General features: G+C 43.3%; 1 protein-coding gene across 4 annotated transcripts in view; it reads left to right on the forward strand.

The window, feature by feature from the left end:
• The first annotated feature begins 1,988 nt into the window (after positions 1-1,988).
• The window catches only part of SCMH1 (Scm polycomb group protein homolog 1), a 118,286-nt gene continuing 101,448 nt past the window's right edge, over positions 1,989-18,826 (forward strand). For all 4 annotated transcript variants that reach the window (XM_032764052.2, XM_032764054.2, XM_032764053.2 and 1 more), the window contains exon 1: positions 1,989-2,104. The gene's annotated coding sequence lies outside the window, so the exon portion shown is untranslated. The remainder of the gene's footprint in view (positions 2,105-18,826) is intronic.

The following is an 18,826-nucleotide window of genomic DNA, read 5'->3' on the forward strand; positions in this document are numbered from 1 at the left end:
CGCCCGCCCCCAGGCTCTGCGCCGTCTGTCGGCGCCCTGTCGGGCGGGCTGCGAGCGGCCCGCCCCGTCCAGCGCCCAGCCCGGAGCGGTCCCTCCCCTGGGATGGTGTCTGCCCCGAGCACAGGCCCTGTCTGGAGCCACCTCCCCGAAGAAACCCAAGCGGGGGTGCAAAGGGCGACCCAGCCCAGGCTGGCGGGATCCGTTCATCCGCCTCCCCTCACCTGGCCCGGGTACCGTGGACTGGTGACTGTCCTGGAAAATCGCGCAGTTCTTCCAAAGGAGAGTGTTGCGGTTGCAGAGCATTGCTCCGCGCATCAGTATCTTCTTGACTTCTAACAGCCTTTGACCGACAGCCCTGTGTTTTCTGCCCGAGCACTTCCTAGATCTTGCTTGTGCTTGTTTCGTTGCAGTTCTGACGGTAGCTCTGCCCTGTTCTCTTAACTCTGGGAAGACAAAAGAGCAGGACATGGATACATCATTTTTCATGGCATGGAAGTTAGCTAGTTTTCAGCCATAATTAAATGCAAAGCTTTTAAGGAGGGTGGGAGGTTTTTTGTTTTTGTTTTTGTTTTCTACAAGAGAAGAGAGAAGGTCAAGCTGAGAACTCATGCTGTCCTTCCAGACTGGGACCCAGTCCTGCAGGATACTTCTATTGGCAATCCCTATTGCCTTCGTGCACGCTCTGTTCAGGCATGGGAAAACTTGCAGGAGTGGGGCCTCTTTCTGTACTTACACTTTAATACTCTTCCTGTAAAAAAAAAAAAAAAAAAAAAAGAGAAAAAGAAAAAAAGTTTAATATTTGTTGTGTGTATGTGCACTAGGCGCTGTATGTTGTGTACATACATTATATGTGTTGCACAGTTCTACAAGATAATTTAGTACCGTCTGTTGCTCAATTTCTGATGCTAGAGGAAGCCTAAAGTACAGTAGAACAGCTTCCACCTGTTGCTTGATTGTCATTGCTACAGTGTGTGCTTCTGTATTATAGCCCTGATAGGGTTAAATTTCAGAAGGCGTTTGCTTTTGCTAAACTCCCAAATATCTGACTAGTCAGAACTGAGTGTTATTTTTTTTTAAACCTAGGCGAGGCAGGATGGCCTTGTGGATAAAACTTCAGGCTTTGCTTTCTGGGACCAGGTTCAAGTCCAAAGCAAGACTCATAAAGAAATAAGCTGAACTGTATTAACACAGCCAGGGAAGGGAATTTGGATGGACCAGGCAGTGCGATTGATGATTGGTTTGATATAGTTGTCATTTCTGTATTCTTCAGATTTGCTGGTGTTTTTGATATTTATTTGATCAACTGTGGGTATCAAAAGCTGACTTAGAATCTAGAGTTTGCTGTGTTTTACTTAGCAAGATCTGCATGTAGCTGTCTAAAAAAAGCTTGGGCTGTTAGTAAAATATATTTCAGGGGGAAGATTGGAGGCGACCAGCTGCCTGTAACTTATTTATTGTTCTTTTTATTAATTTGGGGAGGTGCTCTGACAGTGTGAGGATGAGGGTCTTATAAATGCTTAGTTAGATGGATGTATAAATTAATTCAGTAGTAATACTTAGTGTTTATATGGCAGCTTTTATTCAAGGCTCTCAGAGTGCTTCATGGAAACTAATTATACCTCACAATCTCATGGAAAGTGGGTGAGTAGTATTATCCCTGGTTTACAGAAGGAGAAAAACAAGACAGCGAGAGGTGAAATGACCTGCCAAAGACAGTACAGTAACCAGCAGGCCACACTGTTGTCTTTTTAAACTGGGGAGATCACAGGAAATTCCCAGGCAGTTTTCTGCTTCTTTCTCTCTATGTGGATGCTTTGGGATATTGCTGAAGTACTCCTCTCAATGTAGCACAATATAAAAATGAACAAGTAGAGGATGGTGCTGGAATATCTATCACTGAAAAATGTGGTCCCTTACTCCTGAGGCATTTCTGGTGTGACATAAAGGGTAATCCCAGTGACTGGGCAGATAAATCCCATAATTACTATCCCTTGGGGCTTTTCTATGTTTACCCTTTGAAAGGTATCTATAGGAAAACATCTGATCCTTTCCACAACCCTCAGAATGATGCACTCTGGCAGAACTGGAAGCAGAGCAAGAAAAGGTTTGAGACTGTTGTATAAATAGCAAGATGTTTAAAAATAAATATAGTGTCAAATTTGCTGCTGCATGTCATTGAGGTTTAGTTTACATTTTTTTTGAAGCTGCTGTGTAGAATTATGCCAGTATTTTCAAGTCTGAATGGTTAAGTCTTATTTTCAGAATTGCTGGGTACCTCAGCTTCCTTTGACCTCAGTGGAAGTTGTGGATGTTCTGCACTTCTGAAAGTCAGGTCAATTATTTAGGTGCCTAAAATATGGAGGTCAAAGCCTAACCTTAGGCTACTGAAGCTTGACTATTTTGGCCTTTGCAATATAGTGTTGTTTACTTTTGTTGTTGTTGTTCATACGATAAATCCTGTCTCATACTGGCTAAAAAAACCCATGTGATGACAGTTTCTATTTATCTTTTGGGAAATCAGTAACACTGGTCAGGAAGAGTGTTTATCAATCCAATTTCATATATAAATAAGTACCTGCTAACTGGTTGCAGAGAGTCACCTCTCAAAAAAGGACAATAGCTTTTCCTGGACCTCCAGCTTCATTTTCCCATTTGAATGTTTGTTTCACACTTTTCCCATCCTGTCCGTGATGAAGATTTCCAAATATTCTAGCTCAAGACATTTGGAACATAGTATGATCAACACACCAAGGATTTTGTGATCCTCACCAAAGCCATATAGAATTTCACAAAGACAGTAAGGCTAGAACTCATCTCCTGCTCTGAAAACACAGATTTCTAGCACTTGAGCTAAAGGACAGTTGCCATTAGCTGTAGCATTATAAGGTCTCTGACACACACTTGGGTAATTCTAAAGCCATCCAATAGAGAGTGTGGTGCACATACTAATAAGTCAGTCCATTACAATAGGTAAGAGTGTATGTAACATAACAATACATATTTTTATTTGGTTTGGTTTTTTTGAATATCAAAGTTTGTTTTCCCTTGAGGCAGATATTGACCTCAACCTCTTCTTGGTCAGTATTTACATCACAGCTCAATTAACCATAACTTTTCACTTCAGGAGGAGTCCATGTCTGTTAATAATAACTTTATATTCTTATTTCAAAACAGCAAGCATGAGACTGAATTCACTTTATTAAAAAAGAAAAAGAAACCTCTCCCCAGAAGCCCACAAGATATGTCCAGAGGTTACAGCAAAAGAGTGAGTCAGCCATTGCTGGCTCTCTATCTTTGGGCAAGTTATTTCGCCCTCTCTGTCTTGCATTCCTGAGGTATAAAATGGGGATAATACGTAACTTTGACTTACCTGTCTGGAAGCAGTGTTTATCAAATGCCTTGACATCCTTGGATGAAAGGCGCTGTAGAATGGCGAAGTGTTGGTATTCACCAACTAACTGACCTTTGAACTATGGGGAATATTTTTTGGGTTGGGAGGGGGGAGAAATGAGCTACACCTTTTATCTTTTTACTTTATGTAAAAGTAACACAAGAAAAGATTGAGACAAAGGGGTGGAAAGAGCACTGATCAGGTTTGGGGGGAAAACAGTGAAGAAAGAAAACAGTAAAAGTGCATGTAAACAAACTAGTTGAGTATCCATAGGGGAGAGGAGGACTGTAGCTCTGGATGGCCTTGTTTTATGCACCTTTAGAATGTGGGTGACTGCTGTCCTACAAAGCAGACCAAATATATGTTTTGTCAGGCTGCGAAATTCACATACCTGTGTACTGAGCTGTGTTTTTATGCAGAGGCCTGTGCTTGTTACATGAACCACTCTTATTTTCAGAATCTGGAGCAATATGCTACCCGTTGCTAGGTATGTGAACTTGCACTTCGGTGCCATCATAACTGAGAATTTGATATGTCCTCGTTTCTCATAACATTAATATTTTCAACTTTGTCCACTTTTTTCTTTTCTTGTCTATTTTTCCCATTGCACTGGGTATTCAGGGAATGCAGCTGAAATTCAGTTACATTTTGTGATGAGAAGGGCAAATTTTGAATCTGTTAGTCTTTAACTCTCCCATTTTTCAGCTTGGTGGAGAAGTTGGCCTCACTATGGACTGGGCTTCACCCATGTTGTAGATAGACAGGGAATCTCGGTTTGTAGGGCAGTCAATCTGTGATAAATTTGTCCAAAAGAGCAGAATGATACTTCATGCTTTTACTGAGTTTCCTCATAATAAGTTTTAAATCCCCACAATTCCACTGTGCAGTAGGTAACAGATCAGTATTATCTTTCCTTTGGTGATAAGAAAACTGAGGCACAGAGATCAGTTGATTTGCCAAGGCCAGAGAAGGCATTTATGTCAGAGTTGAAAGTAAAACTCTGGAGTTCCTGTCTTCCAGGTCTGTGCTTGTGCCATTAGACCTAACACCTCTCTCTCAAAACTTTATTCATGCTACCAATCAAATAGCATCAATATGAGGGGAGGGATAGCTCAGTGTTTTGAGCATTGGCCTGCTAAACCCAGGGTTGTGAGTTCAATCCTTGAGGGGGCCATTTAGGGGATTGGGGCAAAAATCTATCTGGGGATTGGTCATGCTTTGAGCAGGGGATTGGACTAGATGACCTCCTGAGGTCCCTTCCAACTCTGATATTCTATGAATATGATCTAAATGCACAAACACTTTTTGCAAATGTCCGACAGCTGACCTGCTTAGTCCTTGTGGCCGTACTTTAATTAGCCCTTCTGCATGCCTGCATGATATAACATGAGGAATCCAGAAATCTCCTGGGGGATTGTTTTTTGAGCTTTGCTATGTTACAGGAATGGAGCTGTTAGTGTCATTGCAAGTATGTAAAACTCAGCTATCCTCCCATTCAGAAATACACAGTTCTTCTGCACTCTTGGTTCTCCTGACAATGTGCCAGAGACTGTGTGGGGCTCCTTCAGGTCGATATATTGTCAAGGGAGCTGTTCCAATTCATGCATTGCTGGAGCCATATTTACTGCTGTTTGGTGAGCATGCTGAGGGCAGATACAGTGCAATGCAATCCCAGTGGAATCATTCTGGCTTCCCCCTAATGTGTTATTGATGTCTTTGGTGCTGGGAAGGACACTAGGAAGCGTAGTTATTTTGCAGCAAGGATTACAGCTGTGCGTACTAGCTGCTTGTGTGTGTTAAAGGAAACATCTGGTGTTTCTTTCAATTTTGGTGTCTGAACGCTGCAGTCCACATTGAAAACTGGGCTCTGCAAGTCCTGACCCCAAACCATGTTTGTGTAGAACCCCTAACAACATATCAGCCATGTCTCTCTTGCCTTCATGTAGTTCAACCATGGGGTTAATTAAACCATGAAGAGTATATGGCCAGTGGCTGATTAACCCTTAGAATGAGTGTCCTCATCCATAGAGTGTTGGGAGATGGGAGCTGTGAGAACTCTGCTTCAGTCTTTGTTTTCATCTACTTCCCCCTGGACAGCAGCCCTGCCATATTTCCTTTTTCAAAGCCATCTCTACTTCCCAGCTCCAAATAAGTCATCACCTCCTCCGCCCCCAGCCCCTTGCATTCCAAATAATAGGACACCCAGCGATTCACCTTCCCTGCTGGCAGAAAGCCTAATGCTCCCTATCCACTGTCTCCTGACAAGGGTACTAGCACATCCTCCCTGGGCCCTGTACCAGAAACTCTGCCTTGACCTGCCTTCCCAGTATTCCTGCTGTTTCCCAAGCCAAGAGACAGCAAATAGAGGGAAGTGGAGCCCTGTATGAGGAGTGGCTGGGAAGAGGTATGTTCTCTGCAGGGGAATGTGGACCAGTAGGACTCACTCTAGGCAAGTGTCCAGCTCTGGCGCTGCCTTGCATTGACCGGAAACATACTCTGCCCCAGAAACATACAAACAGCCCACCTCCCGCCATGCTGCTGCGTAGTAGTTGCCTTTAACTCTCTAGAACTGGCCAGTCCCCAGTGTTAAATGCTTGGAGATTAGCGTGTATCTCAAGGTTTACAGCATGTGGATCAGGCTAGACATTCTGAGTGGGCATTCCCTCTCCTATAATGTCTTTCTGGGAGACACTGTGGATTTTGTTCTTGGCAACTCACTTTCTGCAGCAACACCCACCACTGCAGAGAGTGAGATGTTTGTGTGTCTCTTCTTGGGGGGCATCTTTTTGATCAATCTTTGTCCCATCTTTTTACGTAACATGGGTTTTCTTGCTTCAGTCACCACAGAGCTATAGGACTCTGCATGAGAAATGTTGCATGTTTGCGTATTACATGAGGGGTGTGTATCTAGTCAATGGGATAGTGACCAGAAAGGGAAGATGATGCAGTTGGAATGAAGTGGTTACACAGAATCTCCTTTCTAAAAAATTATATTTTACAAAATGTAAATGGTCCTAGTGCTCGTGTTCCTGCTACCCATTGGCCACTCTTATTTATGCACTGACCCTGGCCGCTGTTTGTCCTGTTCCTGCAAATTACAAGAACTACGTGAAAAACATCTCCACAGTTACTGTTCATCTAACGGGAGACTGCAAAGCTTTCAGCCTCAAACTTGCATTTAATTTAAATTATGAATAATCTGATGAAGAAAGTCCTTTGGATCCTATGTATTTATATAGATTTTAAATTCCACCCACTATATTGCCAAGAAACTAGAGAGGAGAAAAAACCCTAAAATATCAAAGCTATGTTGGCTTTGACTTACCCCTGCCACTTCTCTTCCAGTGTTTCTAGTGCCTGCTTCTGGTTCTTGCACAGCATTATTTTGTTATTTATTGTTTGCATTGCAGTAGCAGGGAGGAGTCTCAGTCATGAACCTCATTGTGCTAATCACAGTAATTAACAGTCTTAGAATTCTGCTGACATCAGTGATAGTGGCAGGTAAAGGTGAAACATATTTTGTTAAAGCTGTATAGTGTGAACTGCTGAGTTACTTGATATTTTCATAGTTAAAATGCATATGGTTTTTATAATGTTTTCAGGAAGTAATGTCCTTCATTAAACCAACAGGATGTCATTAAAAATTACACCTGGATGTTATTTCAAAACATGATCTAGTGATACTACTGATAAAGCCATGGCTGGCGAGGAAACAAGAGTGATGTTCGTCTTCACGAGACGATAATAAACATTTTAAATGAAGATATACTTTCTATGGAACCTTATGATTTACAGCTAACTGCCATCTGCGGATAAAGGAGGCATTTATAACCTCTATAAGGGAATATCGTAACATCTGTATGTTTTTCAGGTCACTGGTTGATAATTTTTATGCCACATTGAAATGAGATATATAAAACTGAAATAGCTTGAGATCCATTCTATAGTTGGAGGAAATAGGGATATTCTCCCAAACTCTGATCACGAGAGTGAATTCCTTACTTGCAAAGCCAAAACAAGAGAGACAAGGTGAAATCTTGGCCCTGTTGATATCAGTAAGAGTTTTGCCATTGACTTCAGTGTAGTTAGGATTTCATTTCAGATGTATTATTGTAGTGGAAGTATTGAGGCTCTCAGTAGTACATGTAGGCATTCATAATATGACTATACCACTTCTTCATTGTGTGTTTTCTGTGCAGTAGCATCTACTGAGTGCCTTCCACCAAAATGGAGATAGAATCATAGATTATTAGGGTTGGAAGGGACATATTTCTGGTGTATTTTCCTAGATTAGATTTTCAGAGTATTGGTCCATCCAGCTTCATTAGCATCATTATGGACTGTCTTGTGAGAAGCTGGAACCACAATTGTACATGTTCATGGTAGCGAATTTTCTCTTGTAGTTAGCTTTGGCAGTGGAAATCATTGCTATAGCAGTTTTCAGTGTCTGCAGGCCCTGAACAGTCATTCTTCTTCCGCTTTGCATATGCTCAATTTCCTGCAAAAACTTCTTTGCTGTCCACATAGAGTATATCCATGTTACAGTGCCATAACTCTTGGTATCTGTGGTAGCTTTGACAAGTGACTATTCTGCATACACTTCAGACAGATGTCCAAGCATTGGAGGCCCTTATACTCATTGACCTACTTTCTGTGGTGTTAGCTAGACTCCTGCATAACTGTGCAGTATGAATTTAAGCATGTTCAGTGGTGCAGTTTGGTATTTCAAAGTGACATAGCCTGTCCTGTATGCTCCACACACAGTCCTGAGGTGTCAGCCACTAAAGCAAACACTGGAATCTGTGCTGGCAGCAATATGTCAGCTTCCACCAGATGTTACTCTTTTTTTAATTTGCATCTATCTGAATAGCAGTTCAGAAGCAATGTCTCTCATGATTCCTAAGTTGCGCACCAAATCACTGGAGGTCAGAATGCTTTTAAGACCACTGCACTTGGCACAGTGTTCTGCATCTCTGTTGTCCATTAAGTCATCACTGAAATATTTGTGTAGTGGAGGATAGGCATTGGTGGTGGCTTTTATAGATAATTGTTTTGATGTCATCCAGTGGATATCAATGACAGCTTGTCACTACTGATCAACTGTGATCAACTATGTCTTCACACTTACAACTCTTGTTGAGTCCTTGATTCTTAGGAGTTACAAAGGACATCAAACTTGCTGAAGACTCTCTGGAGGTGACGGACCCCGCTGTCTTGTCATGTCATGTTATATCTCCGGTCTGTGACTGCAGCAATGCCAGATGACGAGATTGCAATGAAGTCAAAACTACTCCACACGTTTCCCCCCCAGCATGGCAGTTTCTTCAACAGATGCAAACAAAATAGTTGCTCTGCTTCAGGAAGGCTTCAGTGAATTGACTATGCCTCAGACTGTCCCAAAGAATCTGATATTGTCCTTGCATTCAGCACCAGAAAGCAAGTGGTTTTAAAACTGGGTAGCCTCATTATTGTTCTCAGTCTCACAGGAGGGCCAAGTGGTTGCTTGATGATCTTGATTTATCTATCATCACACTGAGCTTTGCACTCTTCTGCATTGTTGAGACAGCTTTAATTTTCATTTACTGTGGTAAACATTCAGTGATACTAGCACATGCTGCCTCAGACTAAAGAACTCCTCTCATATTGAACCTGTTCAGTTACTGCATGCTCGTGTCAGCTGAAATATCAGTATATGCCCTCTTATATTTTGTGGTTTTATAAACTGTACAGAATATCTGGCAGGTTGTTGTAAGTCAAGCAATGTGCTGTGTAACAGTATTATTTTTTCCTTGTTAGTCATACTCTGTGTGTTCTTTCGCAGCTACAGGATGAGATTTTGGTTGCGTGTGGTCATGATTTTTTTTCATTGACATCTACTGCACTTACTGTAGTCAAAGTAAGACTACGTAGAGCCACACTTCATAGAGAATTGAGTGCCATGTGTGATTTATTTTTATTTTGGTCAGTTTCCAAACTCTTGTCCTTTCACACTCACAGAACAATCTAATTCCTTGATCCTTGCAGTTAGCCCTGAGTAATCAGTTTGGGTTTTCTCACAGGGACTGGCTAAGAATGGCCGTTCAGTGCTGTTCTGCTAGATGTGGTGTGTGCTACTGGGATAGAGTAATTAAGTGGCACACAGGGGCACTTGTTTTCTTTGTTGGAATCTTCAAGTATTGTTTGCATGTTGCTAGACTTCTCTTCACACTCAAACTCAACAGATTCCAGAGACAGTTTCGCCTGTTTCAATAGACTCAAGATGTTGAATTCTGGGATCCCAGCTTCCTAAGTAACAAGACAAACCAAAGTTAATTCTATGCAATATGAAATGCAAATAGCAATTGATAACAGAAATCTTCTCTGAGCTCATTTGGACTTCCCTGGACTGGTGCTGCTACAGCTCCCTGTTTCTTCTCCCAAGAGGCACAGATGTATTACTACAGCTCTTTGTGACTGAGAAAATAAAATAAAGGGGGGTGTGTGTGTGTGTACACGCACTCACTGGTTTTGCTTCGCTGTTCTCTGGGGTCCTCTAAGCTCCCCTTCTTCTCCCGGCTGGCTTGGCTGGGCTCCGCTGTCATTGGCAGGGGCTCTGTTCTGGTGTGATCAGACTGTTGTCCTTGCTGCTCCTGCTGGTGAGACAATAGATTAGGCAAGGTCTAGTGTATGAAAGTTCAAGTGTGGCATGGCTTCTGCTCTAGGCTTGTTGGCTGGGCTGTTCCCCTGTCTCCCTCTTGCTTTGTCAGGAGTTGGACTTCTGCATCTCTTCTGCCCTTGAAACAGCAGCTGAGGCTCTCCTCTTTGGTTTCAGCAATAGCAGGTCTGTCATGCGTTTGGCTCTGCTACATGCAGTCAGGGACAGGGTGGTGTTGGCTACCTTGTATGGCTTCCACTCAGCCCGTGTGATGCCCTAGCACCTACAATCATCTTCAGCATTTGCCCTAACATCTCCCAGGTTCAAAAGAGAGATCTGGTACAAGGGTATTCTTTGAATAGTGTCCCTGAGGGTTCTCCATTTCAGGTGTGCATGTGGAGATTTTTGGTAACAGTGCCCATTCAGCCTCCACATGTGCTCCAGACATTCTCATGCCCCGTTGTCTTATGTGGTATCTTCATTACCAGAGGTTTGCAACCATGGTAGCCCATTTGTTACGATCCTCTGCTACTCTCTTTGTGGATGACTAGTCCTTTTCAATCTTCCCAGGATACCGTATCATTCATCCAACTTCTTTTTTTGCCGTGTGTTCTTCTGCCATCTGTTTTCACTTCCAGTGTCCATAAACATTCATCACCTGCTGAACCTCTTAAAATGTGCCCTGCAAATTGAAACTTTGTTTTCATAAGCTCTCTGACTAGCATTTGCTCGGTTCCAATAATTTCCAATGCTGTTTTGTTGGTTACCTGGTCTATCCATGATATTTTCAGAATGCACGGATACGTAAGGACACACATCTCGAAGAACTCCAGTTACTGCCCAGGGAGAGTAATCTCTCCTTTTCAGAGGTGAATCCTTGCCTCTGAAGGTTATATACCTGCTTGGTGTGGCAGAGCCTGGATTTCTTGGCTCCTGGGGCATGCACTAGGGCTCACTTTCCCTAGGCTTTCTCTGAGACAGTGATTTTGAATAAGAAGACTGAGTTGGAGAATTTAATTTGTGGTGAGCTGGAAGGGTTTTTGAGCCAAGAAATACTTCTGTATGTATCTCTAGGAAGAATGTGTAAGTTCCTGGAGTTTTGTAGGGGCTCTTTTGATTAAGTGCAAATAATTAATTTAGTGGTATTCTGAATCATTTATATAGCACTGCTAATTTATATGCCACATTACGCACTCCTGTATGTTCCCTGCCATGAACTTTACAGTCTAAATAAGACAGGGCCTGCAAAGCATAGGTGCAGGGTTCATTAAATGAAACAAAATTCCCTGAGCACGTGTGTTGAGTAGATACTTGGGGCTCAGTCCTACTCTCCTGTTTGTATCTTTGCACAGGGGGGTGTTGAGTTACCTCCTGTGTAGGGAGGACAGTCGCACCTTGGCATTCCACCTTGATGATATTATGGAGCCCAAATGTTTGTCTCAGTCTTCTAATATATAGTGCTGAAACTGCCTTCTAGATACTATTGCATGATTGTGCCTTCATAACACTCAAAGGCAGAATTCTATTTAAAGGACTCCAGTGAACCACATAGCAATTCCAGGGCAAACTGCAGGTTGTTTTGATTTATGCTTAAGATTTGGCATATGGCTCAGTGCAAATTAAAAGAGCTACGTGATAGTTACTTACAATCATGACTGGCACCAAATTGACCTCCTTGTTCAGTCTCATCTGAGTGCTTGGGGTATGAGTGAATTCCCCTGCTTCTTATAGACACGATCCCTCCAGGTTAGGTATGGAACTCACTAGCATGCTGGCATGGGGCACAGTTTCACTGCTGCTGCTCAAGCTATTCCTGTTCTGTGGACACAGATCTTCATTCTTCAAGGCTGTTAGTCCCACCAGCATCAAACAAACTTCAGTAAATAAAACTGAATTAAAACCCGATGTCCAGAGGCAGGGCCTGGGACTCAGGAAACATGGGTTCAGTTATCTATTTTGTCCCTCCTTCCTGGGTGACCTCACACAAGTCACTTTGTCTCTCCATGCTTAATTCTTAATCTGTAAAATAATATTTGAGTGCCTCCTGGGTGTGCTGTGGGAATAAATATATTAAGATTGTGAGGTGCTTGGATGTTGCTGTAATGGAGGCCATCTAGGTACTTTCGATATCTCAGTGGTAAGAAAGACTGCTCCCTGGGACGGGAAGATCGGTGGATTGGCCTCTGCTGGAATGCAGCTGTGCTGGCAGGGCCCCACTGCAGCTAATAATGATTTGGGCCTAAGGTTACTGACAGCGGTGCCTCTGCAAAGCACTGTGAAACAGGAACCTGCTGCTTTTTCAAGAGCTGCTGAATGAATTTGTGGCAAGGAGGAGTCTTTGTGACCTTCCTTTCATATCTGGATCTGGCACTTGGGCACCTGTAACCCCAGGGAGGAGAAATGATAGGGCAATGCAAAGTGCTGGAAATCATTTAAGCAGCAGAACCAAAGATGAAAAAATCTCCCCAGAGTAATTGAAAGACAGAGCTGCAGCCTCTGTAACCCTATCTACAGTAACAGTGGAATTCGTTTTGTATGATTTGATTACTGAATCCCCTTCATGTCAGATAGTCTTCACAGTGGGGTGTTCCCCATCTCCAGGGCAACTGGACGCAGATCTTTGCTCTGAACCTGGGCTTAGAACAGGGTGGGTAAACTGTGGCCCCGGGGCCGCATCTGGCCCTCGAGCTCCTGCCAGGGAGCAGGGTCGGGGGCTTGCCCCCACTCCGTGCGGCTCCTGGAAGCAGCAACATGTCCCTCCTCTGACTCCTACGCGTAGAGGCATCCAGGGGCTAGGCACACTGCCCCCATCCTGAGCATCATCCCCGCAGCTCCCATTGGCTGGGCAGTGCCTGCGGATGGGGCAGCATACAGAGCTGCCTGGCTACACTGCCGCATAGGAGCCGGACAGGGGACATGCTGTTGCTTCTGGGAGCTGCTTGAGGTAAGCGCCGCCTGGAGCCTGCATCCCTGATCACCTCCCACATCCTAACCCCCTGCCCAAGCCCTGATCCCACTCCTGTCCTCAAGCGCCTCGGTCCCAGCCCGGAGCACTGTCCTGCACTCCTAACTCCTCATCTGCAGCCCCACCCAAGACCTGACACCCCCAGCTGGAACCCTCTTGCACCCCAACCTTCAATTTCGTGAGCATTTATGGTATACCATACGATTTCCATACCTAAATGTGGCCCTCGGGCCAAAAAGTTTGCTCACCGCTGGCTTAGAACCATCCCTCCTTAGGGCTCTTCAGAATTCTCTACCTCCAAGCAGCAGACCCAGGACTTCCTTTGTAGCAGAGCTTTTACAGGGTTTTAAAAAGATTGTAAATGCAATGTGTCTCAGTTAATTCGTTGGCTTGGAGGTTTTTCTCCTCAAAAGTGCTACAATTTTTAAAAAAAGTTCTGGCTTTCTGAGGAGAGTTTTTAAAATTTCTGTTTAGAATTCTGGAGACCAGAACTGTCATGTGTGAACTAACTAATGGCTGCTATAATCTGGCATCCTGCTGCAGACAATGGCCAATGCCAGAAGCTTCAGCTGGAAGACATACTCCTGCCCTCCTTCCTTTACCTCACAAAATGCAGCTACTTACGCAGCACTATACCATAGAGAAGAGTTTTCTTGCTCATCCCAGTCCCATTCACCTTTTACTTTGGAACATGGGATTGATGGTCTATGTAATTTCTATCTCAGCTGTGTAATTACAGATGATGTTCTTTATCTGAATGTCTAATCCTTTTTTGAAAGGTACTGCTGAATTGCATTGATAGAGTCCAGCAGCAGCAAAATTTATTCCCTTCTATCTGTTTGAGATGTTTCATGTTTTTAATGCTGTAGAAGTGCCTATCGTACTCTGAGAGGGGCAAATGGGAGACCTTGAGTGACATTCTCCACACTGTTCGTTATTGTGTATAGTTCTAATCTCTCTCTCCTCTTGATTTTTCTCTAGTCACCCTCTAGTCTTCCTACATAGTAGCTGTTTTTAATGCTATATTATTTATTTTTATTATTAACTCAGCTAATTTGGTCTTTAGTTCTTTCTAAATTCCAAAATAAATCATCTGGCTGTGGAGATCTACTGGAATTTAGCTTGTCTAACTGTGCCATCACCTCTCTTTTGATACCTCTGTCACTGACAGTGCCTCCTCCTTATCTGTGCAGAGTAATCCCAAGGAAGCTACTCTCTCTTATCCTGTATTGTCTCCTTATCCTCTTTGATTGCCTCCTTTATATGTTGGTGGTCCAGCTGACACACGCTCCCCAGGGCACACTGCTTCTGAAGTTCTTGAAGAATTCCTCATCTATTTTAGAGCCAAATTCTTCCATCGGTTACTGGCACACAGCTTTTGTTGTTTGTTCTTCAAATATCCTCCTAGCTTTCAGTCCCTTAGACCATGTTGTGTATGTGCGGGCATGCATATGTACACCATTTTTCTCTTTGCTATTCCTCCTCACCTCCTTTACCTTTCTCCACTACAATTCATTCACCAAATCTGGAGGAGGAGCTGAAGGAGGCATTTCTAGAACAAATAACAGAAATACCCAAAACACATGATCTGATAATAATTGGGGGACTTTAACTACCCAGGCATCTGTTGAAAAAGTAATACAAAAAGAGAGAAAATGTACAGTAAGTTTTTGGAATGTGTTTGGGACAACTTCTTGTTTCAGAACCTAGAGGAAGTAACCAGAGGGCAGCCATGTTCGAGTTGATTATGACTAATAGAATTGGTTGTGAATCTGAATATGAAAGGCAACTTGGTTGAAAAAGGACTCTGAGCAGCATAATAAGGACAATGGACTTCAAAAAGGCAGACTTTAACAAACTCAGAAATCTGCAGTGTAAAGTCCCATGGGAAAAAATATCTAAGGGAAAAATGAGTTCAGGAGAGCTGCTAGTTTTTCAAAGAAACAATATTAAAGTCACAACGGAAAATCTTGCGGCACAAAGGAAAGATAGGAAGCTAGTATGGGCTGCACCAGGAGCTCTTTAATGACCTGAAAAGTCAAAAAGGCATCTTACAAAAAGTGGAAACATGGACAGATTGCTAAGTTTTGAGTTCAAAAGAATAGCACGAGAATGCAGGGACAAAATCAGAAAGGCTAACGCACAAAATGAGTTACATCTAGCAAGGGACATAAAAGCCAGTCTGAAGGTATTTGTAAATACCTAAGGATCAACATAAAGATGAAGGGAAGTATAGGTCCTCTGCTTAGTGTGGAAGGAGAGCTAGTAATGGATGGCACCAATAAGGCCGAGGTGTTTAATGTCTGTTTGCTTCAGTCTTCACTAAAAAGGTTAATTGTGAGCAGATGCTTAACAAATTTAATATTAACAGTAAGGGAGAAGGAACAGAAGCCTGAATAGTGAAAGAGCAGGTTAAGGAGTGTTTAGATGAGTTAGCTGTATTTTTCAAGTCAGGAAGTCCTGATGAAATTCACCCTAGGGTACTTGAGCTCGCTGAAGCAATCTCAGAACCGTTAGTGATTATCTTCAAGAACTCATGGAGAATCATAGAATATCAGGGTTGGAAGAGACCTCAGGAGGTTATCTAGTCCAACCCCTTCCTCAAAGGAAGACCAGCACTAACTAAATCATCCCAGCCAAGACTTTGTCAAGCCGGGCCTTAAAAACCTCTAAGGATGCTTCACTCTAAGGATGATCACTACCTGTTGTGTCCAACAATCTAGCCAGCTTTCTATCCACCTTGTAGTCCATTCATCCAGTCCATACTTTTTTAGCTTGCTGGCAAGAATACTGTGGGAGATCCATATCAAAAGCTTTGCTAAAGTCAAGATATATCACATCCACTGTTTTCCCCATATCCACAGAGCCAGTTATCTCATAATAGAAGGCAATCAGGTTGGTCAGGCATGCCTTTCCCTTGGTGAATCCATGTTGACTGTTCCTGATCACCTTACTCTCCCCCAGGGGCTTCAAAATGGATTCCTTGAGTACCTGCTCCATGATTTTGCTGGAGACAGAGATGAGTCCGTAGTTCCCCGGGTTATTTGCCTTTTCCCAATCGTCCAGGGCCTCCCCTGACTGAGAATGGGTGAAGTCCCAGCGAACTAGAGAAGGGCATACATAGTATCTATTTTTAGAAAGGGAAACAGGGGACCCAGGAAATTATAGACCAGTCAGCCTAACTTTGATATCTGTAAAGATACTGGAACAGATTTATTAAACAATCAAGTTGTAAGCATCTAGCGGATAGTAGGGTGATAAAGGGAAGCCAAGAACAAATCCTACCAAACTAACCAAATTTCCTCCTTTGATAGGGTTACTGGGCTAGGGCAGAAGGGGACATTAGATGTGATGTATCCTGCATTTAGTAAGGCCTTTTGACAGAGTTCCAAACTAGGGATATGTGCTCTAGTGAAAATACTATAAGGTAGATGCAAAGCTGGTTGAAAACTCATACTCAGAGTAGTTATCAACAGTTTGCTGTCAAAGTGGGAGGATGTATTTAGTGGGGTTCCTACAGGGCTCTGTCCTGGGTATGGTGGTATTCAATATTTTCATTAGTGACTTTGAGTAACAGAATGGCAATTATGCTTTTAAAATGTGTGGATGACACCAAGATGGAAGAGGTTGCTAGCACTTTGGAGGATAGGATTAGAATTCAAAATTATAAACCAATTCTCCAATTTACCAAGGTAATCAACCAGGTGAAATTCAGTAAAGACAAATGCAGAGTACTGTACTTCAGAAAGGAAAAATCAAGTGCACAGCTACAAAATGGGGAATAACTGGCAAGGCAGTAATACTGTGGAAAAGGATCTGGGAATTATAGTGAGTTTCAAATTGAATATGAGTCAACAATATGCAAAAATGTCTAATATTCTGAGTATAATACAGGAGTATTTTATGTAAGATATGGGAGGTAATTGTCCTGCTCTGCTTGGCACTGGTGAGGCCTCAGCTGGAGTACTGTGTCAAATTCTGGGTGCCATCCTGTAGGAAAGATGTAGATAAATTGGAGAGAGTCCAGAGGAGAGCCACAAAACTGATAAAAGGTTTAGAAAACTTGACCTGTGAGAAAAGGTGAAAAAACCTGGGCGTGTTTAATCTTGAAAAAAGAAAGCCGAGGTGGGGACCCAATAACAGCCTTCAAATACGTTAGGGGCTGTATAACAGGGTTTGCTGGCTCCAGAGTTAACTCAGCACCCCAGTCATTCAAATCCCTACCTGTTTACACTGATTGAGCTCTGATTGAAAGGCAGTGGGCAGATGAGGCCAGTAACTGAGTGGGGGTACATCTCAGGGGTTAATTGGTGGAAGTATTCCCAGCGCCTAGTCCTGTATAAGCAGACAGAAAGGGAGCGTCAGAGAAGAATTGGGAGCTTGAAGGAAAGCAGAAGTAGGCAGCCCTGGCTGCGTTGCTACAGCACCCTTACTCAGAAGCAAATGGAGAAACTGGTGACTTGTAAATATAAAATACAATAAAACAGTGTGGTGGGGAAGGAGTGGTTGTGGTTTGTGGTTAAGGGCTGATAGGACTCAGTGACTACGCTATAACAGACCGTTATAAAGGGGATGGTGATCAATTGTTCTCCATGTCCATTGAAGGTAAGACAAGAAGTAATTGTATTAATCTGCAGCAAGGGAGATTTAGGCTTGATTTTAGGAAAACCTTTCTAACTATAAGGATAGCTAAGTTCTGGAATAGGCTTCCAAAGGAGGTTGTGGAATCCCCGTCATTGGAGGTTTTCAAGAACTAGTTAGACAAATACCTGTCCTGGATGGTTTAGATATAGTTGTCATGCCTTAGTGTAGGGAGTGGACTAGATGATTTCTTGAGGTTCCTTCCATCCCTATATTTCTATAGAGAAGGCTCACAGAATCAAACTAGGATATTTCAGGCTTGGAATTCCCTCTAGGTGCTTCTCCAGCTTCCCTTTGTTACCACCCAGTGAAGTGTAGACAGGGTTTGGCATTTCTATCACTGTGTCACATAACACTGCCAACATGGCGATTAAATTGCTGGTCTTGTTTCTACAGCTTCTACTAGGTCTATTTATTGATGATAAATACCCACTGGGAATTACAGACCCCAAAACTCCTAGTGTACACAAATTCAACCTCATACCAGTTTGAGAAGGGCTAGGGTACTGACATTCCTTCCGTGGTGCTGTCTCTAGACCAGGGATCGGCAACCTTTGGCACATGGCCCGGGCCAGTTTGGTTACCTACTGCGTCCGCAGATTTGGCCGATCATGGCTCCCAGCCAATGTGGGTTGCAGGAAGTGGCGTGGGTCGAGGGATATGCCAGCTGCCACTTCCTGCAGCCCCCATTGGCCTGGAGTGGCGAACCGCAGCCAGTGAGAGCTGTGATCGGTCAAACCTGCGGACGTGACAGGTAAACACACCGGCCTGACCCACCAGGGTGCTTACCCTGGCGGGCCGTGGACCAAACGCTGCCGATCCCTGCTGTAGACCCATCTCAGAGGCTTCCTTCTAAAAATTGGGCTCAAATAATAGGTGCCTGATAAATTTGAAACCTCTCTTACAGGTTGCAGGGAAAAGGAACATTCTCTTTCCTACTCCCTCCATTCCCTGAATTGCCGTGGTGTAGTTGTGCCTTTGTTGTGCTAACCCTTCCCCAGTCTCCATTTTTTCTGTTCTCTCCAGTGAATAGCTCTAGGATTTGTTTCTGTGGGTGAAACTGACTCGACTTTTCTGGTCAGTTTCTGAGCTGCTTATAGGGCTCTGAAAAGCAGCAATGAAATCCAACTAGACTGATCAGTTTTCACTTTGCTGCAGGTTGGGAATGCTCTGAGCAGTAGCAGGGGCAAGGGAG

This window comes from Chelonoidis abingdonii, chromosome 25 (assembly GCF_003597395.2).
Source record: "Chelonoidis abingdonii isolate Lonesome George chromosome 25, CheloAbing_2.0, whole genome shotgun sequence".
Lineage (NCBI taxonomy): Eukaryota > Metazoa > Chordata > Testudines > Testudinidae > Chelonoidis > Chelonoidis abingdonii.